The sequence below is a fragment of the Pelodiscus sinensis genome, chromosome 4, assembly GCF_052426305.1.
Source record: "Pelodiscus sinensis isolate ZL-2025 chromosome 4, ASM5242630v1, whole genome shotgun sequence".
Classification (NCBI taxonomy): Eukaryota; Metazoa; Chordata; order Testudines; family Trionychidae; genus Pelodiscus; species Pelodiscus sinensis.
Genome location: NC_143055.1, coordinates 136,661,665 through 136,689,102, shown reverse-complemented (window position 1 = coordinate 136,689,102; position 27,438 = coordinate 136,661,665).

Below are 27,438 nucleotides of genomic sequence, written 5' to 3'. Positions count from 1 at the left end.
TCTCCGCCCCGTGCAGTCTGCTCCCCCCCACCAAACTCCTCTCCGCCCCGTGCAGTCTGCTCCCCCCCAAACTCCTCTCCGCCCCGTGCAGTCTGCTCCCCCTCACCACCAAACTCCTCCTCCCCCCGTGCAGTCTGATCCCCCCAAACTCCTCCCCCCGTGCAGTCTGATCCCCCCCAAACTCCTCGCCCCGTGCAGTCTGATCTCCTACCCCCCACAAAACTCCTCCCCCCGTGCAGTCTGATCCCCCCCAAACTCCTCGCCCCGTGCAGTCTGATCTCCTACCCCCCACAAAACTCCCCCCGTGCAGTCTGATCCCCCCCAAACTCCTCCCCCCCGTGCAGTCTGATCCCCTACCCCCCAAACTCCTCCCCGCCCCATGCAGTCTGCTCCCCCCAACACCACCAAACTCCTCTCCCCCCCATGCAGTCTGCTCCCCCCAACACCAAATTTCCCAGCCGGCTTGTGTGGGGACTGGCAGCGGGACAGGCTGATGCTGCTGTTGCCTTCGAAAGTGCAGCGGGGAGCGTGAGGCGGGTGGGGGGGGAGGGGGGGCGGCTGCCTCTGCTGCGTCCCGTTCACAAGCCCAGAGGGGCCGCGCGAGGATTTTCCGGAGACCCCGAGGAGTTTTCTGCCGCTCACTTCTGTGTCCCAGCTGAGTTCCTGCCGGTCAGTGGCCCCGCCCCCAGACCAGGCCACGCCCCTGCCATTAATGACGGAGCCTGGGACCCGTCTGTGTGCCCCACAAACCCACGTGTCACTCGCCGGGGAGCCGATAGAACGTGCCCCGCGTTCCATCATTTGCATGCACCGCGCCAGGGCAATGACGTCACTAGCAGTGCGCTGCTGTTCGTAGCCGGCAGTGGCAGCTTCGCACCGAGCCGGGCCACGAGGCAGCGGGCGCAGCGCTGGGGGCGGAGCTACAGGGGAGCGGCCCGGCCGGGCGGGGTGCACACTGGGGCGCCCAAGGGCTGAGATCCGGGCGGGGCAGCGTCACGCTCTGACCTCGCTGCCGCCTCCCGCCGCCTCTCCCTTGGGGCCGGGTGGCGCGGACCGGAAGCCGCTGCACTGCCCGGATTTCCTGGGGAACACGCTCCCTGTGACGTCAGGGCCTGCCACAGAGGCAGGGCGCCACCCCGGCCAAGCAAGGAGCAGAGCTAGGGTTGCCAGATGGTTTCACCAAAATACCAGACACGCCTGACATGACATCACAATCTGCATTCCATCTGATTTAGAAAATACCAGACATTTATCAGAGGAGTAGCCGCGTTAGTCTGAATCTGCAAAAGCAGCGAGGAGTCCTGTGGCACAGAAGTCCTTGCCGCTTTCGCGGACATTTATATTTTCTCAATTTGTTTCCCCGAAGAAAAAGCTGAAAGCCTGGACCGTCCAGTTCAAAACCGGACACCTGGCAACCATAAGCAGAGTGGTGCCTTGTCGGAGCGGTTCCAGCCTCCGCTCTGCTGTCCTTCCTCTGCCCCACGTACCACGGGAGCTGGTGGCCTACGCTGGCTGCACCGCCGCAGGAAACCTCCAACCCCAGTCGCTGTCCCAGCCAGGCACCCCGTGTCTGAACCCGTCCCGCCTGGCCCCGTGTCTCCTGCCTACCACCCGCTGACCTGGCACCAGCTGAGCGCTCGTACCTGGGCACCTTCCGGTCACGGTTCCCAGTCGGTTGCTGTCAGGCTGTGGACCGAGCAAACGTCACTTCCGGTCCGTGGGACTGAACGCACGTGGCGCCGGCATGATGCGAGGCCGCTCCTTGTTGCCCCACGTCGGATACAAAAGGAGCAGCTACCGCGCGGCAGTTAGGGCCTCGTGCTGAAACGCGCTGCAGCAGTGCTACTCTTCCCTGCCCCTCTCATCCCAGTTGCATGCTCCAGATGGGAGGGGAGGGGTGTCGCTTTCCAGGAGCTACTGCTGCCAGGGCACCGTCTGACTGGCACACGTCAGACGCACACGCCCGTGCAACAGCCACTCACCCTGCCAAATGCTCACACGCAGGGATGCGTGTACACACTCACAAACGCGAATTAACAGATTAACACGCCTGGGCGCCCACTCGTGCCCTCGCTCAGATGCCCACACACGCATCTGCTCAATCTGCCCGCACGCAGGCACGTGCACACACACGCAAATGGACACTTGCGGACGCACACACTTGCACTCATACTTACGTGCGCACGCATGCACGCCGAGTAACAGTCGCCTAGAAGGACTCACCAATAATATCAAACTCAAAAGCCAAAGATTAGATCAATTAGGAGACAACTATTCCCACGAGGCCCTAATCCATGGCTGGGGCTCCTCGGTGCTGCTGGGAGACCAAGTCTTTATTTCAATCCCAGTTTTGCCAACTCTCGGCATGCGTGACGCTAGGTCAATTGGCAGCCTACTCACTTAGTTTTCCGTATGATCCTAGACACGTTAAGTATCGCCAGCCAGGAGATTCGGGGAGGGTGGCGGGGGGGGGGGGGGGATTAATGACATTTTTAAAAATACAAAAATCGGTGTTCAGTTTCTGTTGTAGATAAACCTATGTACTTCATATGACTTGACACTGTGCCTCTCCATATAACCTTGTAACTTTGTATTAATCCATATGACCTTGTCACTTTGTATTAGAACTTGAATCCATATAACCTTGTAACTTAGTTTTCTACATAGGGTTCTAATACAGAGTATATAGTTAAAGAGGTAAAAATGTCATTTGCTAGGAGTAGAATAAGATCTTTCCCCCACTCTCTCCCCCCACTCTGTAATCAATTGCCCAGTTGAATGAACGAGGTGTGAATGAGTAACACTTGGGAGCCAAGCACCTCCAGAGAGCTACACCAGTTGAAAAGGGGGTAGAAGCCAGACCCAAGGTGTCAAGAGGGCTCAAGAAAGAAGAGCAGACATATTGAAGGCCTTGGGGATTAGAAGCAAGCACCTTCTTTGGAAAACACCCTCTCTTAACAGACAGCACCCACAAAGGGACCAAAGGACACAGACCCAGATTTTGAATCTGGGATATATTTGCATAAGAGGGAAGCTGCTATAAAAGTGAGTTGTCTTGCAGAGGACTCCGGGTCTCATCTTGTCACCATCGGAGCATCGATCCCGATCAGCAGAAGCCCGGCTCCACCCCTCCCCCATCTAACTCACCTGGCCAGTGAAGTTAAGGGGAGCAACAAGTTGGTAACAACAGCAAGACGGAGTGTGCTTGTGCACGTGTGTGTGTGTGTGTGTGTGTGAGAGTGAGTGACACAGAATAATCAATACTTATCATATGCATGTGGTAAATAAATATATATATATATATATATATATATATATATATATATATATAAATTAATGTGTGTGTGTGTGATCAATAAATGTGGCGTGTTGCCTTATCCCTCTGAAAAAGATCCCGAGTACTTCTTTTAAGTACAACACTGTGACTTTTGTACTTCGTATTTTCAAGTTCTTCCACCACGAGCCAGAGGGCCTTTTCTCAGGGACCCGTACCATGCTCGCAAACGTCTGTGCGGCCCTCCCTCGATACTTACCTTGAGCCAATTGCTATTTGCTCTTCTTCCATAGATCGCTGTCTGGTTTCCATCTGCCGGCAGGGTCTCGGGAGGGTGGCTCCTTTCGGTCTCTGCCACCACATGGCCAGCCTCTCATCTCCTCCAAGTCTACAGAGACCGAAAAAGAGACAGAGAACGGTTAGGAGCTAGGCCACCCTAGATGTGTGGAAAGGACAGACACGTGCGTCACCTGGCTGCTGCTCACTGGAGCCCAGTGTTGCCTCTAACATTTCCCCTCCAGGAGCGGAGTGAGTTTTGTCTCGTGCTCCAAGATCGAGGTCACGTGCCCTTCTTCGGATGCCTGCCACCCAGGCGAAGACATGTCTCGTCTGTGTTTTTAAAACGTTCTGGAAGAAAGAGTACTAACACAAGGGAGAATTAACAAGGTCATTTAAACTGTAAATATTTGTTTGATATGAAGTCAAATAAAAGGAAAATTAATACTGCAACATTTTCAGTGGCCAACCTCCTCTCCTCTCCTCTCCTCTCCTCTCCCCTCCCCTGCCCTGCCCCCTCCAGCTGGCCTAGATGATCTCTCCGGGTCCCTTATGGTAAAGCCCGCCCCGGGACCCTGTGCTGAGGTGACAAGTTCTTCACAAGATACTGGGTATGTAAACTTTTTACGGAAAAGCGTCCGTGGCCAATCTAGACGCGCTTTTCTGCAAAAAAGCCCCAATCGCCATTTTCGCCATCGGGGCTTTTTTGCGGAAAAGAACTCTCTGCTGTCTACACTGGCCCTTTTGCGCAGAAGTCTTTCGGAAAAAGACTTTTGCCCGAACGGGAGCAGCATAGTATTCCCGCAGAAGCACTGACAATCTTACATGAGATCGTCAGTGCTTTTGCGGAAATTCAAGCGGCCAGTGTAGACAGCTGGCAAGTTTTTCCGCAAAAGCAGATGATTAGCACACTTTCCTAGTTGAAAATCCAAGGAGAAGAAAGGGGAGAATTGCAAATCAAGACTCTCTTAAGGTGTCTGAAAGCTACTTTGGTCTGGGCCGGTACTCAGTGGTACCAAGGCAGACTTTTCTGTGGCTCGGTTGTCTAATGCCACACTAGAACAAGTCTACCACACCGAACGAAAGAGCAGACAATTACATGAAAGGGAAAAAAGGTGGCTTGGCAGAGAATTTGCTTCCGGACAAAAACAAGAGACTGCGGTGGTTAAAGAAGAACGGGAGGCATACCTGTGCATAAACCAATTCACCAGAAACCTTCTGAACAACCAGTTCAGTCACATGTCCTTACAGGGACAAGCACCTTAACGACGGTAGCCCTGACATTTTATTTTGCAGACGATTCTACTTGTGGAAGGGCTGCTGGAGTGAAACTTGAGGCCCAAGCAGGAGGAAAGTTTGATTTTCTAGTACCAAATAGAAAAACAATAATAGAACAAAAAGGCTAAAAGATGCCTAAGGGCGGAGATAGGGTCCAGAATGACTTAGACAAATTGGAGGATTGGGCCACAAGAAATCTGATGAGGTTCAACAAGGACAAGTGTACAGTCCTGCACTTGGGATGGAAGAATCCCAAGCATAGTTACAAGCTGGGGACCAACCAGTTAAGTAGTAGTTCTGCAGACAGGACCTGGGGGTTACAGTGGATGAGAAGCTGGAGATGAGTCAACAGTGTGCCCTTGTAGCCAAGAAGGCTAATGGCATATTAGGTTGCATTAAGAGGAGCATTGCCAGTAGATCCAGAGATGTCATTATTCCCCTTTATTCGGCTTTGGTGGGGCCACATCTGGAGTACTGTGTCCAGTTCTGGGCCCCCCACTACAGAAGGGATGTGGACACATTGGAGAGGGTCCAGCAGAGGACAACCAAAACGATTAGGGGGCTGGAGCAATTGCTCTATGAAGAGGCTGAGGGATTTAGGTTTCTTTAGTCTGAAGAGGAGACCATGAGGGGGGATTTTATAGTAGCCTTCAACTTCCTTATAAGGACACAGGAACGCAAGGTAACCTGTTCTCCCAACTCTCGCTTTCAGACGGGGTGGGGAACCTTATTGGGGGGGCGGAAGGCACACACTAGTAGGGTTGCCAGATGGTTTCAGCAAAAAAAAAAAAAAAAAAAAAAAAAAGGGGCCAGGAAAATTTTTGTTGAGGGAAAGAAGCCAACCAAACAAAAAAACCCCACCAGGAACATTTTTGTTGAGCAAAATCCAGTTGTGACCCCTTTAATTAGTCAGCCAATCTCCCCGCCCCGGCTTATTTCTGCTGGGCACAGAGGAAAAGCAGAAAATACTGGACATTTTGTATGTCCGGTATTTTCTAAATTTATTTACCGGACAAAAAGTGCAACTACCGGGCTGTCTGGCTCAGTGCTAGACACCTGGCAACCCTACACACAAGTGTGAAGAAAAAAAAATCCCAAACCCCACCATCCGCATTAACACATGCCCCAACTGAGAAGGAGGAAGAGGCTTCCCACATTCCCCTCGCACACAAGGCTTCCCTTGTGAGGAGGGGGGGGCGGGGGGCGGGGCGGGGCGGGGCAGGCTAGCAGAATTTGTCTGCTCCAATCTGGCCACCCAGAGAAATAAAAAAGCAAATTGAAAGAGCCAGACGAATACCTAGAAACCATCTACTTCAAGACAGACCCAAGAAAACCAACAATAGAACACCACTTGTCATCACCTACAACCCCCAACTTAAACCTGTCCAACACATTATCAATAAACTACAGCCTATATTGGAACAGGATACCATACTCAAAGAGGCTCTGGGAGACAGACCCATAGTCTCCTATAGACAACCACCTAACCTCAAGATCATTCTTACCAACCACCACAGGACATACCACACTAATACCAACCCTGGTACCTTCCCTTGCAACAAACCCCGTTGCCAGCTTTGTCCACATATTCATTCTGCTGATACCATTATTGGACCCAACCAAGTGAGTTATAAGATCAAGAACACATATTCCTGCGCATCCAGAAATATAATCTATGCTATCGTGTGCCGAAAGTGTCCGTCTGCTATGTACATTGGACAAACATCTCAGACACTTCGCCAAAGGATTAATGCCCACAAAACAGATATCAGACAAGATCACAAAGAGAAAACAGTTTCTTGCCATTTTAACCAGAAAGGACACTCTCTCAATGACTTGACCACCTGCATTCTGCTACAAAGACCTTTTACTTACATCTGCACTTGAAAGGGAATCCTCTGAACTGTCATTCATGTTAAAATTCGACACTTTCCAACAAGGACTTAGTTCAAATGTTTGTTATCTCACCCATTACCAAGATAGTTTCCCCAATTATCACCTCTAATACCATTAACTCACAAACATCCCACTCTCCCTACCTCTAATATCATCAATTCACAGACACTTACCTTCCTTCCCCCTCCCCCCCACCGCATCCCCCTCCTGTTCTGCAATGTGATTTGTCCTTTTCATATTTGTTCTTTTTTTTAATTGTATCCTTTGGTATATACGGTTGTGACTACTTTCTTCCACTATTTGATCTGAGGAAGTGGGTCTGGCCCACGAAAGCTCATCATCTAATAAACCATCTTGTTAGTCTTTAAAGTGCTACATTGTCCTGCATTTTGCTTCAACTACCCCAGGCTAACACGGCTACATTTCTATCACCAATCTGGAGGGGAGCTAGAGCGTTAGTGTGGGAACCTTGAGTCTCGAGGGCCACACTCACGTGAGCTGGGGTATTAGGTTCCTCACCCCTGCTTTAAAAACAAAACCTCTTACTCTTAAAAATCGATCCCCGTATCTCTGGTCGGACCAGCTTCACGCAGGTCCTCGGGGATGGAAAACTGCAGCAAACTGTATGAACAGAAACAAACAGAAGCCCCAATCGCAGCTGGAGGTGGGGCGAGGCTGCCCCAGCAGGGACACAACGGGGCAGCCGCCCTCCACCAGATCAGGAAAACAACCGCGCCATTCCCCGGCCAGCAGGAAGGCGAGTGCCGCTGCAAGGCTCCACAAGGGAGGTGGGCGGCAGAGGGGTGTTTGTGCGCGGCCGCGCGCCTTCAGCGGCAACTCCCCTGGTGCCCCCTTCTCTAGTCCAGCCAGGCCTAAAATGCTCAGTGCTTAGAAGGCGGGTGGGGAACCTAAGGCCTGGGTGCGTGGGGCTCCTCCACCGTCGCCCCCTCCCCACGCCGTGGGGCTGGAGCGCACAAAGCGACTAGGCTGGGCCCTGCAGTGCTCTGGCGCCAGGGGGACGTTTCTCCGCTCAGCTGGGGGCCAGGCAGGGAGGCTTTTCTGTCGGTTGGTTTGTCTGTCACCTGTTTGCCCCCCAATTCTCAGCCACTCCCCCCCTCTCCCCACACGCCCCCACCCAGGACGCTCTCGGCCTCTGCAGGAGGCACAGCCGGGCACTGGGCGGCACTGCGGGCAGCCAGGGCCAGAGCATCCCCCCCCACAGCGCCCCCCGCCGAACTGCCCCCCCCCCGGGCACAGGGGGGATTCAGCGGCCACCCGGCCCCGCCCCCAGACAGCGAGCAGCGCGGGGAGCAGGGCTCAGGCCGCCCCGCCCCCCCCGCGTGCGGGACACGTTCTGTGCGTGCCCCGCCCGCGGGAACCACCCCTCGAGGGCGCGCGGCTCCCCGGCGGGGGGAAGGGGCACGTGACACTCCCGGGCCCCGGTGGCCCGCAGCCCCCCCTCCCCGAGACACCCACGTGACTGGAGCCCGGGTCAGCTCCCGCGCCCGGCACCACGTGGGGGGGGGTCACAGGGGCGCTGCTCCCCGGGGAGGCAGCAGCGCCGGGGGGGGGGGGGGAAATCGCCCCCCCACCTCCGCCAGGGGCCGCCCCGCCGATGTCCAGCCTGGGGCCCGGAGAGAAGCAGGCGGGGGGGGGGGGCTCCACGTCACTGCCAGCTCCCGCCCCGCCCCCCAGGCTCCGCCCCTCAGCGCCCCCCGCAGCGTTTTCCCGCCCGCCTCGTGGGCGCGAGCGTCCCGGGAGTTTCCCGCCCAGCCAGCGCCGCCCGCGCCTGCGCTCTCCCGCGCCCTGTCCCCTCCTGCCCCCCCCAGTGCCAAGGCCCCCCCCGGTCCCTCCCCCTCCCTCCTGCCCCCCCAGTGCCGAGCACCCCCCCGGCCCCTCACCCCCTCCTGCCCCCCCAGTGCCGAGCACCCCCCCGGCCCCTCACCCCCTCCTGCCCCCCCAGTGCCGAGCACCCCCCCCCCGGCCCCTCACACCCAGCCTGCTCCTACACCTCACCCCTGTCCAGACACCCCACCCCCAGCCCGCTCCCCCACCTTCCCTCGCGCCCCCTTCTCCCCCAGGCCAGACACCCCACCCCCAGCCCGCTCCCCCACCTTCCCTCGCGCCCCCTCCTCCCCCGGGCCAGACACCAACAAGGGGCGGGCTGGGGGCGGGGCAGCTTCGCATTCGGACCCAGGATTCGCTCACGCCCCCGCGCGCTCCTCGGACCTTCCTGTCATGGCGGCGCCGGCCGCCCAGTCAGACAACGCCCCCCTGCGACAGCCCATTGGCCGAACCAGAGGCAGGATCCCCTTTGCTGACAGCCCATTGGGCGACACTATCCCCCTCAAGGCTGTCTTCCGAAAGCCCATTGGCTGGCACACAGCCAGGAACCACCCCTAAGTCACAGACAATTCGAGGACAGAGCAGCCCATTAAGATCCACCCCGGACAGCCTATTGGTCGAGAGCAGTGGCAGTCATTCCCCCTAGTCACACCGCATTCGCAGACAGAGCTGTCCGTTAAGATGCAGCCGGGTCAGCCTATTGGGTGCCTCTGATTCAGAACACGCCCCTTAGTCACAGCCCATTCGCGGACAGAAGAGTCTGTTATAATCCACCCCGGACAACCTATTGGCCGCCAGCAGCCCCAGAACACGCCTTTAGTCACCGCCCATTGGCGCACGGAGCAGTCCGTTAAGAGTCACCTCGGACAGCCTCAGATTGGGCGCCACAGATTCCGAACACGCCCTTTACTCTCAGCCCATTCGCGGACAGAACAGTCTGTTACGATCAGTCCGGGACAGTCTCTCGGCCAGCCTTAGTGTAGGGATAACATAGTCAAGTATGAAACATGATTCCCCAAGTGGAAGTGACTCCCCAGAATTTGTTCCCCACAACTAAAAGTCTAAGGAGGAGAAGTTTGTGTGTGGGATCCTGGCGCGGAGCCTGGTGTGTGGGATGAGGGGCCGGGGGGCAGGAGGGGAGAGGGCTGCGCGGAGCCTGGTGTGTGGGATGAGGGGGCCGCGGGCAGGAGAGGAGAGGGCTGCGCGGAGCCTGGAAATAACGAGCTTCTTACTTTGCCTGCTGTCAAAGGGCAAGACTGGGGCCACGTGGCGTGCGGAGCAGGGACAGCAGCTGGGGGCGATGGAATTACACGTGCATTACCCGCAATGACCACCGAGCGGCACTGTGGAGGCGCTTCGGAATTACACGTGCATTACCCGCAATGACCACCGAGCGGCACTGTGGGGGCGCTACGGAATTACACGTGCATTACCGCCGGTGACTACCGAGCGGCACTGTTGCTCTGCTAAGGGCCGTTATTTCCGAATAAAAAAGATTGTTCTTAGGGTAGAAATGCCCCATTCCGAACTAAGAACACGCTGGGCGGGGCTATGCCGGGGGGCGGGGCTATGATAGGGGCGGGGCGCGCTGCGACGTGCCCCGGGAGGCCGCACTCTGAGAACTACAAGTCCCAGGATGCGTCGCTAACACTTGGAGTGACAGGAGCGCGGGACCAACCGCGTCGCTCCCTGGTCAATGCCCCGTTGTGATGTCACTTCCGCTGCACCCACCCAACCGAACAGCGCCGGGCCTGCCCTGGCCCTGCAATGGCCGATGGGAGCTGCGGACAGGGGCACTCAGTTTCCCACAAGCCACTGCGGCTACTTTCCCTACTCCCCCTCATCCGGCCCCTCCCCATTGCTGGGCGGGGCTCCTGCCTCAGAGACGGCAGCGTCCTTAGCTGATGCCCCGCCCCCACTCGGGAGAGGAGACTCCGCGGCAACCCTTCCCCCCCAAACTCCTCCCCGCCCCGTGCAGTCTGATCCCCCCAAACTCCTCCCCGCCCCGTGCAGTCTGATCCCCCCTCAAACTACTCCCCCCCCGTGCAGTCTGATCCCCCCAAACTTCCCCCCGCCCCGTGCAGTCTGATCCTCCCCCCCGTGCAGTCTGATCCCCCCCAAACTCCTCCCCGCCCCGTGCAGTCCGATCCCCCCAAACTCTTCCCCGCCCCGTGCAGTGCGATCCCCCCAAATTCCTCTCCCCCCGTGCAGTATGATCCCCCCAAACTCCTCCCCGCCCCGTGCAGTCCGATCCCCCCCAAACTCCTCCCCCCCGTGCAGTCTGATCCTCCCCCCCGTGCAGTCTGATCCCCCCCAAACTCCTCCCCGCCCCGTGCAGTCCGATCCCCCCCAAACTCTTCCCCGCCCTGTGCAGTCCGATCCCCCCAAACTCCTCCCCGCCCCGTGCAGTCTGATCTCCCCCAAAACTCCTCCCCGCCCCGTGCAGTCTGATCCCCCCCAAACTGCGCTCCGCCCCGTGCAGTCTGAACCCCTCCCCAAACTCCTCCCCGCCCCGTGCAGACTGATCCTCCCCCCCGTGCAGTCTGATCCCCCCCCCAAACTCCTCCCCGCTCCGTGCAGTCTGATCCCCCCCAAACTCCTCTCCCCCCCGTGCAGTCTGATCCCCCCCACACTCCCCTCCGCCCCGTGCAGTCTGATCCCCCCCCCAAACTCCTGTCCGCCCCGTGCAGTCTGATCCCCCCCAAAGCTCCTCCCTGCCCCGTGCAGTCTGATCCTCCCCCCAAACTCCTCCCCGCTCCGTGCAGTCTGATCCTCCCCCCCGTGCAGTCTGATCCCCCCAAACTCCTCCCGGCTCCGTGCAGTCTGATCCCCCCAAACTCCTCTCCCCCCCGTGCAGTCTGATCCCCCCAAACTCCTCCCCGCCCCGTGCAGTCCGATGCCCCCCAAACTCCTCTCCGCCCCGTGTAGTCTGATCCCCTCCCCAAACTCCTCTCCGCCCCGTGCAGTCTGAACCCCTCCCCAAACTCCTCGCCGCCCCGTGGAGTCTGATCCTCCCCCCCGTGCAGTCTGATCCCCCCCAAACTCCTCTCCCCCCCGTGCAGTCTGATCCCCCCCAAACTGCTCCCCCGCAGAGCCTGCAGTGCGGGATGAGGGGGCCGGGGGCAGGAGGGGAGAGGGCTGTGCGGAGCCTGCAGTGCGGGATGAGGGGGCCGGGGGCAGGAGGGGGAGGGGGCCGGGGGCAGGAGGGGAGAGGGCTGTGCGGAGCCTGGAGTGCGGGATGAGGGGGCCATGGGCAGGAGGGGAGAGGGCTCCGCGGAGCCTGGAAATAACGAGCTTCTTACTTTGCCTGCTGTCAAAGGGCAAGACTGGGGCCACGTGGCGTGCGGAGCAGGGACAGCAGCTGGGGGCGATGGAATTACACGTGCATTACCCGCAATGACCACCGAGCGGCACTGTGGAGGCGCTACGGAATTACACGTGCATTACCCGCAATGACCACCGAGCGGCACTGTGGAGGCGCTTCGGAATTACACGTGCATTACCCGCAATGACCACCGAGCGGCACTGTGGAGGCGCTACGGAATTACACGTGCATTACCGGCAATGACCACCGAGCGGCACTGTGGAGGCGCTACGGAATTACACGTGCATTACCCGCAATGACCACCGAGCGGCACTGTGGAGGCGCTACGGAATTACACGTGCATTACCCGCAATGACCACCGAGCGGCACTGTGGAGGCGCTACGGAATTACACGTGCATTACCCGCAATGACCACCGAGCGGCACTGTGGAGGCGCTTCGGAATTACACGTGCATTACCCGCAATGACCACCGAGCGGCACTGTGGGGGCGCTACGGAATTACACGTGCATTACCGCCGGTGACTACCGAGCGGCAATGTTGCTCTGCTAAGGGCCGTTATTTCCAAATAAAAAAGATTGTTCTTAGGGTAGAAATGCCCCATTCCGAACTAAGAACACGCTGGACGGGGCTATGCCGGGGGGCGGGGCTATGATAGGGGCGGGGCGCGCTGCGACGTGCCCCGGGAGGCCGCTCTCTGAGAACTACAAGTCCCAGGATGCGTCGCTAACACTTGGAGTGACAGGAGCGCTGGACCAACCGCGTCGCTCCCTGGTCAATGCCCCGTTGTGATGTCACTTCCGCTGCACCCGCCCAACCGAACAGCGCCGGGCCTGCCCTGGCCCTGCAATGGCCGATGGGAGCTGCGGACAGGGGCACTCAGTTTCCCACAAGCCACTGCGGCTACTTTCCCTACTCCCCCTCATCCCGCCCCTCCCCATTGTTGGGCGGGGCTCCTGCCTCAGAGACGGCAGCGTCCTTAGCTGATGCCCCGCCCCCACTCGGGAGAGGAGACTCCGCGGCAACCCTTCCCCCCCAAACTCCTCCCCGCCCCGTGCAGTCTGAACCCCCCAAACTCCTCCCCGCCCCGTGCAGTCTGCTCCCCCCCACCAAACTCCTCCCCGCCCCATGCAGTCTGCTCCCCCCCACCAAACTCCTCCCCGCCCAATGCAGTGTGAACCCCCCCAAATTCCTCTCCGCCCCGTGCAGTCTGAACCCCCCCCAAACTCCTCCCCGCCCCGTGCAGTCTGATCCCCCTCCAAACTCCTCCCCCCCGTGCAGTCTGATCCCCCCCAAACTGCTCCCCACCCCGTGCAGTCCGCTCCCCCCAACTCCTCTCCGCCCCGTGCAGTCTGATTCCCCCCACCAAACTCCTCTCCGCCCCGTGCAGTCTGATTCCCCCCACCAAACTCCTCTCCGCCCCGTGCAGTCTGCTCCCCCCCAAACTCCTCTCCGCCCCGTGCAGTCTGCTCCCCCCAACTCCTCCCCGCCCCGTGCAGTCTGCTCCCCCTCACCACCAAACTCCTCCTCCCCCCGTGCAGTCTGATCCCCCCAAACTCCTCCCCCCGTGCAGTCTGATCCCCCCCAAACTCCTCGCCCCGTGCAGTCTGATCTCCTACCCCCCACAAAACTCCTCCCCCCGTGCAGTCTGATCCCCCCCAAACTCCTCGCCCCGTGCAGTCTGATCTCCTACCCCCCACAAAACTCCCCCCGTGCAGTCTGATCCCCCCCAAACTCCTCCCCCCGTGCAGTCTGATCCCCTACCCCCCAAACTCCTCCCCGCCCCGTGCAGTCTGAACCCCCCAAACTCCTCCCCGCCCCGTGCAGTCTGCTCCCCCCCACCAAACTCCTCCCCGCCCCATGCAGTCTGCTCCCCCCCACCAAACTCCTCCCCGCCCCGTGCAGTCTCCACCCCCCCACCAAACTCCTCCCCGCCCAATGCAGTGTGAACCCCCCCAAATTCCTCTCCGCCCCGTGCAGTCTGAACCCCCCCCAAACACCTCCCCGCCCCGTGCAGTCTGCTCCCCTCCCCAAACTCCTCCCCGCCCCCTGCAGACTGATCACCCCCAAAATTTCTCTCCGCCGCGTGCAGTCCGATCCCCCCCAACCTCCTCTCCGCCCCGTGCAGTCCGATCCCCTCCCAAAGTCCTCCCCGCCCCGTGCAGTCCGATCCCCCCCAAGCTCCTCCCCCCCGTGCAGTCCGCTCCCCCCCACCAAACTGCTCTCCGCCCCGTGCAGTCTGCTCCCCCCAAACTCCTCCCCGCCCCGTGCAGTCTGCTCCCCCAACTCCTCCCCGCCCCGTGCAGTCTGCTCCCCCTCACCACCAAACTCCTCTCCGCCCCGTGCAGTCTGATCCCCCTCCAAACTCCTCCCCCCCGTGCAGTCCGATCCCCCCCAAACTGCTCCCCACCCCGTGCAGTCCGCTCCCCCCAACTCCTCCCCACCCCGTGCAGTCTGATCCCCACCAAACTCCTCTCCGCCCCGTGCAGTCTGATTCCCCCCACCAAACTCCTCTCCGCCCCGTGCAGTCTGCTCCCCCCCAAACTCCTCTCCGCCCCGTGCAGTCTGCTCCCCCCAACTCCTCCCCGCCCCGTGCAGTCTGCTCCCCCTCACCACCAAACTCCTCCTCCCCCCGTGCAGTCTGATCCCCCCAAACTCCTCCCCCCGTGCAGTCTGATCCCCCCCAAACTCCTCGCCCCGTGCAGTCTGATCTCCTACCCCCCACAAAACTCCTCCCCCCGTGCAGTCTGATCCCCCCCAAACTCCTCGCCCCGTGCAGTCTGATCTCCTACCCCCCACAAAACTCCCCCCGTGCAGTCTGATCCCCCCCAAACTCCTCCCCCCCGTGCAGTCTGATCCCCTACCCCCCAAACTCCTCCCCGCCCCGTGCAGTCTGCTCCCCCCCACCAAACTCCTCCCCGCCCCATGCAGTCTGCTCCCCCCCACCAAACTCCTCCCCGCCCCGTGCAGTCTCCTCCCCCCCACCAAACTCCTCCCCGCCCAATGCAGTGTGAACCCCCCCAAATTCCTCTCCGCCCCGTGCAGTCTGAACCCCCCCCAAACTCCTCCCCGCCCCGTGCAGTCTGCTCCCCTCCCCAAACTCCTCCCCGCCCCCTGCAGACTGATCACCCCCAAAATTTCTCTCCGCCGCGTGCAGTCCGATCCCCCCCAACCTCCTCTCCGCCCCGTGCAGTCCGATCCCCTCCCAAAGTCCTCCCCGCCCCGTGCAGTCCGATCCCCCCCAAGCTCCTCCCCCCCGTGCAGTCCGCTCCCCCCCACCAAACTGCTCTCCGCCCCGTGCAGTCTGCTCCCCCCAAACTCCTCCCCGCCCCGTGCAGTCTGCTCCCCCAACTCCTCCCCGCCCCGTGCAGTCTGCTCCCCCTCACCACCAAACTCCTCTCCGCCCCGTGCAGTCTGATCCCCCTCCAAACTCCTCCCCCCCGTGCAGTCTGATCCCCCCCAAACTGCTCCCCACCCCGTGCAGTCCGCTCCCCCCAACTCCTCCCCACCCCGTGCAGTCTGATCCCCACCAAACTCCTCTCCGCCCCGTGCAGTCTGATTCCCCCCACCAAACTCCTCTCCGCCCCGTGCAGTCTGCTCCCCCCCAAACTCCTCTCCGCCCCGTGCAGTCTGCTCCCCCTCACCACCAAACTCCTCCTCCCCCCGTGCAGTCTGATCCCCCCAAACTCCTCCCCCCGTGCAGTCTGATCCCCCCCAAACTCCTCGCCCCGTGCAGTCTGATCTCCTACCCCCCACAAAACTCCTCCCCCCGTGCAGTCTGATCCCCCCCAAACTCCTCGCCCCGTGCAGTCTGATCTCCTACCCCCCACAAAACTCCCCCCGTGCAGTCTGATCCCCCCCAAACTCCTCCCCCCCGTGCAGTCTGATCCCCTACCCCCCAAACTCCTCCCCGCCCCATGCAGTCTGCTCCCCCCAACACCACCAAACTCCTCTCCCCCCCATGCAGTCTGCTCCCCCCAACACCAAATTTCCCAGCCGGCTTGTGTGGGGACTGGCAGCGGGACAGGCTGATGCTGCTGTTGCCTTCGAAAGTGCAGCGGGGAGCGTGAGGCGGGTGGGGGGGGAGGGGGGGCGGCTGCCTCTGCTGCGTCCCGTTCACAAGCCCAGAGGGGCCGCGCGAGGATTTTCCGGAGACCCCGAGGAGTTTTCTGCCGCTCACTTCTGTGTCCCAGCTGAGTTCCTGCCGGTCAGTGGCCCCGCCCCCAGACCAGGCCACGCCCCTGCCATTAATGACGGAGCCTGGGACCCGTCTGTGTGCCCCACAAACCCACGTGTCACTCGCCGGGGAGCCGATAGAACGTGCCCCGCGTTCCATCATTTGCATGCACCGCGCCAGGGCAATGACGTCACTAGCAGTGCGCTGCTGTTCGTAGCCGGCAGTGGCAGCTTCGCACCGAGCCGGGCCACGAGGCAGCGGGCGCAGCGCTGGGGGCGGAGCTACAGGGGAGCGGCCCGGCCGGGCGGGGTGCACACTGGGGCGCCCAAGGGCTGAGATCCGGGCGGGGCAGCGTCACGCTCTGACCTCGCTGCCGCCTCCCGCCGCCTCTCCCTTGGGGCCGGGTGGCGCGGACCGGAAGCCGCTGCACTGCCCGGATTTCCTGGGGAACACGCTCCCTGTGACGTCAGGGCCTGCCACAGAGGCAGGGCGCCACCCCGGCCAAGCAAGGAGCAGAGCTAGGGTTGCCAGATGGTTTCACCAAAATACCAGACACGCCTGACATGACATCACAATCTGCATTCCATCTGATTTAGAAAATACCAGACATTTATCAGAGGAGTAGCCGCGTTAGTCTGAATCTGCAAAAGCAGCGAGGAGTCCTGTGGCACAGAACTCCTTGCCGCTTTCGCGGACATTTATATTTTCTCAATTTGTTTCCCCGAAGAAAAAGCTGAAATCCTGGACCGTCCAGTTCAAAACCGGACACCTGGCAACCATAAGCAGAGTGGTGCCTTGTCGGAGCGGTTCCAGCCTCCGCTCTGCTGTCCTTCCTCTGCCCCACGTACCACGGGAGCTGGTGGCCTACGCTGGCTGCACCGCCGCAGGAAACCTCCAACCCCAGTCGCTGTCCCAGCCAGGCACCCCGTGTCTGAACCCGTCCCGCCTGGCCCCGTGTCTCCTGCCTACCACCCGCTGACCTGGCACCAGCTGAGCGCTCGTACCTGGGCACCTTCCGGTCACGGTTCCCAGTCGGTTGCTGTCAGGCTGTGGACCGAGCAAACGTCACTTCCGGTCCGTGGGACTGAACGCACGTGGCGCCGGCATGATGCGAGGCCGCTCCTTGTTGCCCCACGTCGGATACAAAAGGAGCAGCTACCGCGCGGCAGTTAGGGCCTCGTGCTGAAACGCGCTGCAGCAGTGCTACTCTTCCCTGCCCCTCTCATCCCAGTTGCATGCTCCAGATGGGAGGGGAGGGGTGTCGCTTTCCAGGAGCTACTGCTGCCAGGGCACCGTCTGACTGGCACACGTCAGACGCACACGCCCGTGCAACAGCCACTCACCCTGCCAAATGCTCACACGCAGGGATGCGTGTACACACTCACAAACGCGAATTAACAGATTAACACGCCTGGGCGCCCACTCGTGCCCTCGCTCAGATGCCCACACACGCATCTGCTCAATCTGCCCGCACGCAGGCACGTGCACACACACGCAAATGGACACTTGCGGACGCACACACTTGCACTCATACTTACGTGCGCACGCATGCACGCCGAGTAACAGTCGCCTAGAAGGACTCACCAATAATATCAAACTCAAAAGCCAAAGATTAGATCAATTAGGAGACAACTATTCCCACGAGGCCCTAATCCATGGCTGGGGCTCCTCGGTGCTGCTGGGAGACCAAGTCTTTATTTCAATCCCAGTTTTGCCAACTCTCGGCATGCGTGACGCTAGGTCAATTGGCAGCCTACTCACTTAGTTTTCCGTATGATCCTAGACACGTTAAGTATCGCCAGCCAGGAGATTCGGGGAGGGTGGCGGGGGGGGGGGGGGGATTAATGACATTTTTAAAAATACAAAAATCGGTGTTCAGTTTCTGTTGTAGATAAACCTATGTACTTCATATGACTTGACACTGTGCCTCTCCATATAACCTTGTAACTTTGTATTAATCCATATGACCTTGTCACTTTGTATTAGAACTTGAATCCATATAACCTTGTAACTTAGTTTTCTACATAGGGTTCTAATACAGAGTATATAGTTAAAGAGGTAAAAATGTCATTTGCTAGGAGTAGAATAAGATCTTTCCCCCACTCTCTCCCCCCACTCTGTAATCAATTGCCCAGTTGAATGAACGAGGTGTGAATGAGTAACACTTGGGAGCCAAGCACCTCCAGAGAGCTACACCAGTTGAAAAGGGGGTAGAAGCCAGACCCAAGGTGTCAAGAGGGCTCAAGAAAGAAGAGCAGACATATTGAAGGCCTTGGGGATTAGAAGCAAGCACCTTCTTTGGAAAACACCCTCTCTTAACAGACAGCACCCACAAAGGGACCAAAGGACACAGACCCAGATTTTGAATCTGGGATATATTTGCATAAGAGGGAAGCTGCTATAAAAGTGAGTTGTCTTGCAGAGGACTCCGGGTCTCATCTTGTCACCATCGGAGCATCGATCCCGATCAGCAGAAGCCCGGCTCCACCCCTCCCCCATCTAACTCACCTGGCCAGTGAAGTTAAGGGGAGCAACAAGTTGGTAACAACAGCAAGACGGAGTGTGCTTGTGCACGTGTGTGTGTGTGTGTGTGTGTGAGAGTGAGTGACACAGAATAATCAATACTTATCATATGCATGTGGTAAATAAATATATATATATATATATATATATATATATATATAAATTAATGTGTGTGTGTGTGATCAATAAATGTGGCGTGTTGCCTTATCCCTCTGAAAAAGATCCCGAGTACTTCTTTTAAGTACAACACTGTGACTTTTGTACTTCGTATTTTCAAGTTCTTCCACCACGAGCCAGAGGGCCTTTTCTCAGGGACCCGTACCATGCTCGCAAACGTCTGTGCGGCCCTCCCTCGATACTTACCTTGAGCCAATTGCTATTTGCTCTTCTTCCATAGATCGCTGTCTGGTTTCCATCTGCCGGCAGGGTCTCGGGAGGGTGGCTCCTTTCGGTCTCTGCCACCACATGGCCAGCCTCTCATCTCCTCCAAGTCTACAGGGACCGAAAAAGAGACAGAGAACGGTTAGGAGCTAGGCCACCCTAGATGTGTGGAAAGGACAGACACGTGCGTCACCTGGCTGCTGCTCACTGGAGCCCAGTGTTGCCTCTAACATTTCCCCTCCAGGAGCGGAGTGAGTTTTGTCTCGTGCTCCAAGATCGAGGTCACGTGCCCTTCTTCGGATGCCTGCCACCCAGGCGAAGACATGTCTCGTCTGTGTTTTTAAAACGTTCTGGAAGAAAGAGTACTAACACAAGGGAGAATTAACAAGGTCATTTAAACTGTAAATATTTGTTTGATATGAAGTCAAATAAAAGGAAAATTAATACTGCAACATTTTCAGTGGCCAACCTCCTCTCCTCTCCTCTCCTCTCCTCTCCCCTCCCCTGCCCTGCCCCCTCCAGCTGGCCTAGATGATCTCTCCGGGTCCCTTATGGTAAAGCCCGCCCCGGGACCCTGTGCTGAGGTGACAAGTTCTTCACAAGATACTGGGTATGTAAACTTTTTACGGAAAAGCGTCCGTGGCCAATCTAGACGCGCTTTTCTGCAAAAAAGCCCCAATCGCCATTTTCGCCATCGGGGCTTTTTTGCGGAAAAGAACTCTCTGCTGTCTACACTGGCCCTTTTGCGCAGAAGTCTTTCGGAAAAAGACTTTTGCCCGAACGGGAGCAGCATAGTATTCCCGCAGAAGCACTGACAATCTTACATGAGATCGTCAGTGCTTTTGCGGAAATTCAAGCGGCCAGTGTAGACAGCTGGCAAGTTTTTCCGCAAAAGCAGATGATTAGCACACTTTCCTAGTTGAAAATCCAAGGAGAAGAAAGGGGAGAATTGCAAATCAAGACTCTCTTAAGGTGTCTGAAAGCTACTTTGGTCTGGGCCGGTACTCAGTGGTACCAAGGCAGACTTTTCTGTGGCTCGGTTGTCTAATGCCACACTAGAACAAGTCTACCACACCGAACGAAAGAGCAGACAATTACATGAAAGGGAAAAAAGGTGGCTTGGCAGAGAATTTGCTTCCGGACAAAAACAAGAGACTGCGGTGGTTAAAGAAGAACGGGAGGCATACCTGTGCATAAACCAATTCACCAGAAACCTTCTGAACAACCAGTTCAGTCACATGTCCTTACAGGGACAAGCACCTTAATGACGGTAGCCCTGACATTTTATTTTGCAGACGATTCTACTTGTGGAAGGGCTGCTGGAGTGAAACTTGAGGCCCAAGCAGGAGGAAAGTTTGATTTTCTAGTACCAAATAGAAAAACAATAATAGAACAAAAAGGCTAAAAGATGCCTAAGGGCGGAGATAGGGTCCAGAATGACTTAGACAAATTGGAGGATTGGGCCACAAGAAATCTGATGAGGTTCAACAAGGACAAGTGTACAGTCCTGCACTTGGGATGGAAGAATCCCAAGCATAGTTACAAGCTGGGGACCAACCAGTTAAGTAGTAGTTCTGCAGACAGGACCTGGGGGTTACAGTGGATGAGAAGCTGGAGATGAGTCAACAGTGTGCCCTTGTAGCCAAGAAGGCTAATGGCATATTAGGTTGCATTAAGAGGAGCATTGCCAGTAGATCCAGAGATGTCATTATTCCCCTTTATTCGGCTTTGGTGGGGCCACATCTGGAGTACTGTGTCCAGTTCTGGGCCCCCCACTACAGAAGGGATGTGGACACATTGGAGAGGGTCCAGCAGAGGACAACCAAAACGATTAGGGGGCTGGAGCAATTGCTCTATGAAGAGGCTGAGGGATTTAGGTTTCTTTAGTCTGAAGAGGAGACCATGAGGGGGGATTTTATAGTAGCCTTCAACTTCCTTATAAGGACACAGGAACGCAAGGTAACCTGTTCTCCCAACTCTCGCTTTCAGACGGGGTGGGGAACCTTATTGGGGGGGCGGAAGGCACACACTAGTAGGGTTGCCAGATGGTTTCAGCAAAAAAAAAAAAAAAAAAAAAAAAAAAAGGGGCCAGGAAAATTTTTGTTGAGGGAAAGAAGCCAACCAAACAAAAAAACCCCACCAGGAACATTTTTGTTGAGCAAAATCCAGTTGTGACCCCTTTAATTAGTCAGCCAATCTCCCCGCCCCGGCTTATTTCTGCTGGGCACAGAGGAAAAGCAGAAAATACTGGACATTTTGTATGTCCGGTATTTTCTAAATTTATTTACCGGACAAAAAGTGCAACTACCGGGCTGTCTGGCTCAGTGCTAGACACCTGGCAACCCTACACACAAGTGTGAAGAAAAAAAAATCCCAAACCCCACCATCCGCATTAACACATGCCCCAACTGAGAAGGAGGAAGAGGCTTCCCACATTCCCCTCGCACACAAGGCTTCCCTTGTGAGGAGGGCGGGGCGGGGGGCGGGGCGGGGCAGGCTAGCAGAATTTGTCTGCTCCAATCTGGCCACCCAGAGAAATAAAAAAGCAAATTGAAAGAGCCAGACGAATACCTAGAAACCATCTACTTCAAGACAGACCCAAGAAAACCAACAATAGAACACCACTTGTCATCACCTACAACCCCCAACTTAAACCTGTCCAACACATTATCAATAAACTACAGCCTATATTGGAACAGGATACCATACTCAAAGAGGCTCTGGGAGACAGACCCATAGTCTCCTATAGACAACCACCTAACCTCAAGATCATTCTTACCAACCACCACAGGACATACCACACTAATACCAACCCTGGTACCTTCCCTTGCAACAAACCCCGTTGCCAGCTTTGTCCACATATTCATTCTGCTGATACCATTATTGGACCCAACCAAGTGAGTTATAAGATCAAGAACACATATTCCTGCGCATCCAGAAATATAATCTATGCTATCGTGTGCCGAAAGTGTCCGTCTGCTATGTACATTGGACAAACATCTCAGACACTTCGCCAAAGGATTAATGCCCACAAAACAGATATCAGACAAGATCACAAAGAGAAAACAGTTTCTTGCCATTTTAACCAGAAAGGACACTCTCTCAATGACTTGACCACCTGCATTCTGCTACAAAGACCTTTTACTTACATCTGCACTTGAAAGGGAATCCTCTGAACTGTCATTCATGTTAAAATTCGACACTTTCCAACAAGGACTTAGTTCAAATGTTTGTTATCTCACCCATTACCAAGATAGTTTCCCCAATTATCACCTCTAATACCATTAACTCACAAACATCCCACTCTCCCTACCTCTAATATCATCAATTCACAGACACTTACCTTCCTTCCCCCTCCCCCCCACCGCATCCCCCTCCTGTTCTGCAATGTGATTTGTCCTTTTCATATTTGTTCTTTTTTTTAATTGTATCCTTTGGTATATACGGTTGTGACTACTTTCTTCCACTATTTGATCTGAGGAAGTGGGTCTGGCCCACGAAAGCTCATCATCTAATAAACCATCTTGTTAGTCTTTAAAGTGCTACATTGTCCTGCATTTTGCTTCAACTACCCCAGGCTAACACGGCTACATTTCTATCACCAATCTGGAGGGGAGCTAGAGCGTTAGTGTGGGAACCTTGAGTCTCGAGGGCCACACTCACGTGAGCTGGGGTATTAGGTTCCTCACCCCTGCTTTAAAAACAAAACCTCTTACTCTTAAAAATCGATCCCCGTATCTCTGGTCGGACCAGCTTCACGCAGGTCCTCGGGGATGGAAAACTGCAGCAAACTGTATGAACAGAAACAAACAGAAGCCCCAATCGCAGCTGGAGGTGGGGCGAGGCTGCCCCAGCAGGGACACAACGGGGCAGCCGCCCTCCACCAGATCAGGAAAACAACCGCGCCATTCCCCGGCCAGCAGGAAGGCGAGTGCCGCTGCAAGGCTCCACAAGGGAGGTGGGCGGCAGAGGGGTGTTTGTGCGCGGCCGCGCGCCTTCAGCGGCAACTCCCCTGGTGCCCCCTTCTCTAGTCCAGCCAGGCCTAAAATGCTCAGTGCTTAGAAGGCGGGTGGGGAACCTAAGGCCTGGGTGCGTGGGGCTCCTCCACCGTCGCCCCCTCCCCACGCCGTGGGGCTGGAGCGCACAAAGCGACTAGGCTGGGCCCTGCAGTGCTCTGGCGCCAGGGGGACGTTTCTCCGCTCAGCTGGGGGCCAGGCAGGGAGGCTTTTCTGTCGGTTGGTTTGTCTGTCACCTGTTTGCCCCCCAATTCTCAGCCACTCCCCCCCTCTCCCCACACGCCCCCACCCAGGACGCTCTCGGCCTCTGCAGGAGGCACAGCCGGGCACTGGGCGGCACTGCGGGCAGCCAGGGCCAGAGCATCCCCCCCCACAGCGCCCCCCGCCGAACTGCCCCCCCCCCGGGCACAGGGGGGATTCAGCGGGCACCCGGCCCCGCCCCCAGACAGCGAGCAGCGCGGGGAGCAGGGCTCAGGCCGCCCCGCCCCCCCCCCCCCCCCCCCCCCCCCCCCCCCCCCCCCCCCCCCCCCCCCCCCCCCCCCCCCCCCCCCCCCCCCCCCCCCCCCCCCCCCCCCCCCCCCCCCCGCGTGCGGGACACGTTCTGTGCGTGCCCCGCCCGCGGGAACCACCCCTCGAGGGCGCGCGGCTCCCCGGCGGGGGGAAGGGGCACGTGACACTCCCGGGCCCCGGTGGCCCGCAGCCCCCCCTCCCCGAGACACCCACGTGACTGGAGCCCGGGTCAGCTCCCGCGCCCGGCACCACGTGGGGGGGGGGTCACAGGGGCGCTGCTCCCCGGGGAGGCAGCAGCGCCGGGGGGGGGGCAGAAATCGCCCCCCCACCTCCGCCAGGGGCCGCCCCGCCGATGTCCAGCCTGGGGCCCGGAGAGAAGCAGGCGGGGGGGGGGGGGGCTCCACGTCACTCCCAGCTCCCGCCCCGCCCCCCAGGCTCCGCCCCTCAGCGCCCCCCGCAGCGTTTTCCCGCCCGCCTCGTGGGCGCGAGCGTCCCGGGAGTTTCCCGCCCAGCCAGCGCCGCCCGCGCCTGCGCTCTCCCGCGCCCTGTCCCCTCCTGCCCCCCCCAGTGCCAAGGCCCCCCCCGGCCCCTCCCCCTCCCTCCTGCCCCCCCAGTGCCGAGCACCCCCCCGGCCCCTCACCCCCTCCTGCCCCCCCAGTGCCGAGCACCCCCCCGGCCCCTCACCCCCTCCTGCCCCCCCAGTGCCGAGCACCCCCCCCCCGGCCCCTCACACCCAGCCTGCTCCTACACCTCACCCCTGTCCAGACACCCCACCCCCAGCCCGCTCCCCCACCTTCCCTCGCGCCCCCTTCTCCCCCAGGCCAGACACCCCACCCCCAGCCCGCTCCCCCACCTTCCCTCGCGCCCCCTCCTCCCCCGGGCCAGACACCAACAAGGGGCGGGCTGGGGGCGGGGCAGCTTCGCATTCGGACCCAGGATTCGCTCACGCCCCCGCGCGCTCCTCGGACCTTCCTGTCATGGCGGCGCCGGCCGCCCAGTCAGACAACGCCCCCCTGCGACAGCCCATTGGCCGAACCAGAGGCAGGATCCCCTTTGCTGACAGCCCATTGGGCGACACTATCCCCCTCAAGGCTGTCTTCCGAAAGCCCATTGGCTGGCACACAGCCAGGAACCACCCCTAAGTCACAGACAATTCGAGGACAGAGCAGCCCATTAAGATCCACCCCGGACAGCCTATTGGTCGAGAGCAGTGGCAGTCATTCCCCCTAGTCACACCGCATTCGCAGACAGAGCTGTCCGTTAAGATGCAGCCGGGTCAGCCTATTGGGTGCCTCTGATTCAGAACACGCCCCTTAGTCACAGCCCATTCGCGGACAGAAGAGTCTGTTATAATCCACCCCGGACAACCTATTGGCCGCCAGCAGCCCCAGAACACGCCTTTAGTCACCGCCCATTGGCGCACGGAGCAGTCCGTTAAGAGTCACCTCGGACAGCCTCAGATTGGGCGCCACAGATTCCGAACACGCCCTTTACTCTCAGCCCATTCGCGGACAGAACAGTCTGTTACGATCAGTCCGGGACAGTCTCTCGGCCAGCCTTAGTGTAGGGATAACATAGTCAAGTATGAAACATGATTCCCCAAGTGGAAGTGACTCCCCAGAATTTGTTCCCCACAACTAAAAGTCTAAGGAGGAGAAGTTTGTGTGTGGGATCCTGGCGCGGAGCCTGGTGTGTGGGATGAGGGGCCGGGGGCAGGAGGGGAGAGGGCTGCGCGGAGCCTGGTGTGTGGGATGAGGGGGCCGCGGGCAGGAGGGGAGAGGGCTGCGCGGAGCCTGGAAATAACGAGCTTCTTACTTTGCCTGCTGTCAAAGGGCAAGACTGGGGCCACGTGGCGTGCGGAGCAGGGACAGCAGCTGGGGGCGATGGAATTACACGTGCATTACCCGCAATGACCACCGAGCGGCACTGTGGAGGCGCTACGGAATTACACGTGCATTACCCGCAATGACCACCGAGCGGCACTGTGGAGGCGCTACGGAATTACACGTGCATTACCCGCAATGACCACCGAGCGGCACTGTGGAGGCGCTACGGAATTACACGTGCATTACCCGCAATGACCACCGAGCGGCACTGTGGAGGCGCTACGGAATTACACGTGCATTACCCGCAATGACCACCGAGCGGCACTGTGGAGGCGCTATGGAATTACACGTGCATTACCCGCAATGACCACCGAGCGGCACTGTGGGGGCGCTACGGAATTACACGTGCATTACCCGCAATGACCACCGAGCGGCACTGTGGAGGCGCTACGGAATTACACGTGCATTACCCGCAATGACCACCGAGCGGCACTGTGGGGGCGCTACGGAATTACACGTGCATTACCGCCGGTGACTACCGAGCGGCACTGTGGGGGCGCTACGGAATTACACGTGCATTCCCGCCGGTGACTACCGAGCGGCACTGTTGCTCTGCTAAGGGCCGTTATTTCCGAATAAAAAAGATTGTTCTTAGGGTAGAAATGCCCCATTCCGAACTAAGAACACGCTGGGCGGGGCTATGCCGGGGGGCGGGGCTATGATAGGGGCGGGGCGCGCTGCGACGTGCCCCGGGAGGCCGCACTCTGAGAACTACAAGTCCCAGGATGCGTCGCTAACACTTGGAGTGACAGGAGCGCGGGACCAACCGCGTCGCTCCCTGGTCAATGCCCCGTTGTGATGTCACTTCCGCTGCACCCACCCAACCGAACAGCGCCGGGCCTGCCCTGGCCCTGCAATGGCCGATGGGAGCTGCGGACAGGGGCACTCAGTTTCCCACAAGCCACTGCGGCTATTTTCCCTACTCCCCCTCATCCGGCCCCTCCCCATTGCTGGGCGGGGCTCCTGCCTCAGAGACGGCAGCGTCCTTAGCTGATGCCCCGCCCCCACTCGGGAGAGGAGACTCCGCGGCAACCCTTCCCCCCCAAACTCCTCCCCGCCCCGTGCAGTCTGATCCCCCCAAACTCCTCCCCGCCCCGTGCAGTCTGATCCCCCCTCAAACTACTCCCCCCCCGTGCAGTCTGATCCCCCCAAACTTCCCCCCGCCCCGTGCAGTCTGATCCTCCCCCCCGTGCAGTCTGATCCCCCCCAAACTCCTCCCCGCCCCGTGCAGTCCGATCCCCCCAAACTCTTCCCCGCCCCGTGCAGTGCGATCCCCCCAAATTCCTCTCCCCCCGTGCAGTATGATCCCCCCAAACTCCTCCCCGCCCCGTGCAGTCCGATCCCCCCCAAACTCCTCCCCCCCGTGCAGTCTGATCCTCCCCCCCGTGCAGTCTGATCCCCCCCAAACTCCTCCCCGCCCCGTGCAGTCCGATCCCCCCCAAACTCTTCCCCGCCCTGTGCAGTCCGATCCCCCCAAACTCCTCCCCGCCCCGTGCAGTCTGATCTCCCCCAAAACTCCTCCCCGCCGCGTGCAGTCTGATCCCCCCCAAACTGCGCTCCGCCCCGTGCAGTCTGAACCCCTCCCCAAACTCCTCCCCGCCCCGTGCAGACTGATCCTCCCCCCCGTGCAGTCTGATCCCCCCCCAAAACTCCTCCCCGCTCCGTGCAGTCTGATCCCCCCCAAACTCCTCTCCCCCCCGTGCAGTCTGATCCCCCCCACACTCCCCTCCGCCCCGTGCAGTCTGATCCCCCCCCCAAACTCCTGTCCGCCCCGTGCAGTCTGATCCCCCCCAAAGCTCCTCCCTGCCCCGTGCAGTCTGATCCTCCCCCCAAACTCCTCCCCGCTCCGTGCAGTCTGATCCTCCCCCCCGTGCAGTCTGATCCCCCCAAACTCCTCCCGGCTCCGTGCAGTCTGATCCCCCCAAACTCCTCTCCCCCCCGTGCAGTCTGATCCCCCCAAACTCCTCCCCGCCCCGTGCAGTCCGATGCCCCCCAAACTCCTCTCCGCCCCGTGTAGTCTGATCCCCTCCCCAAACTCCTCTCCGCCCCGTG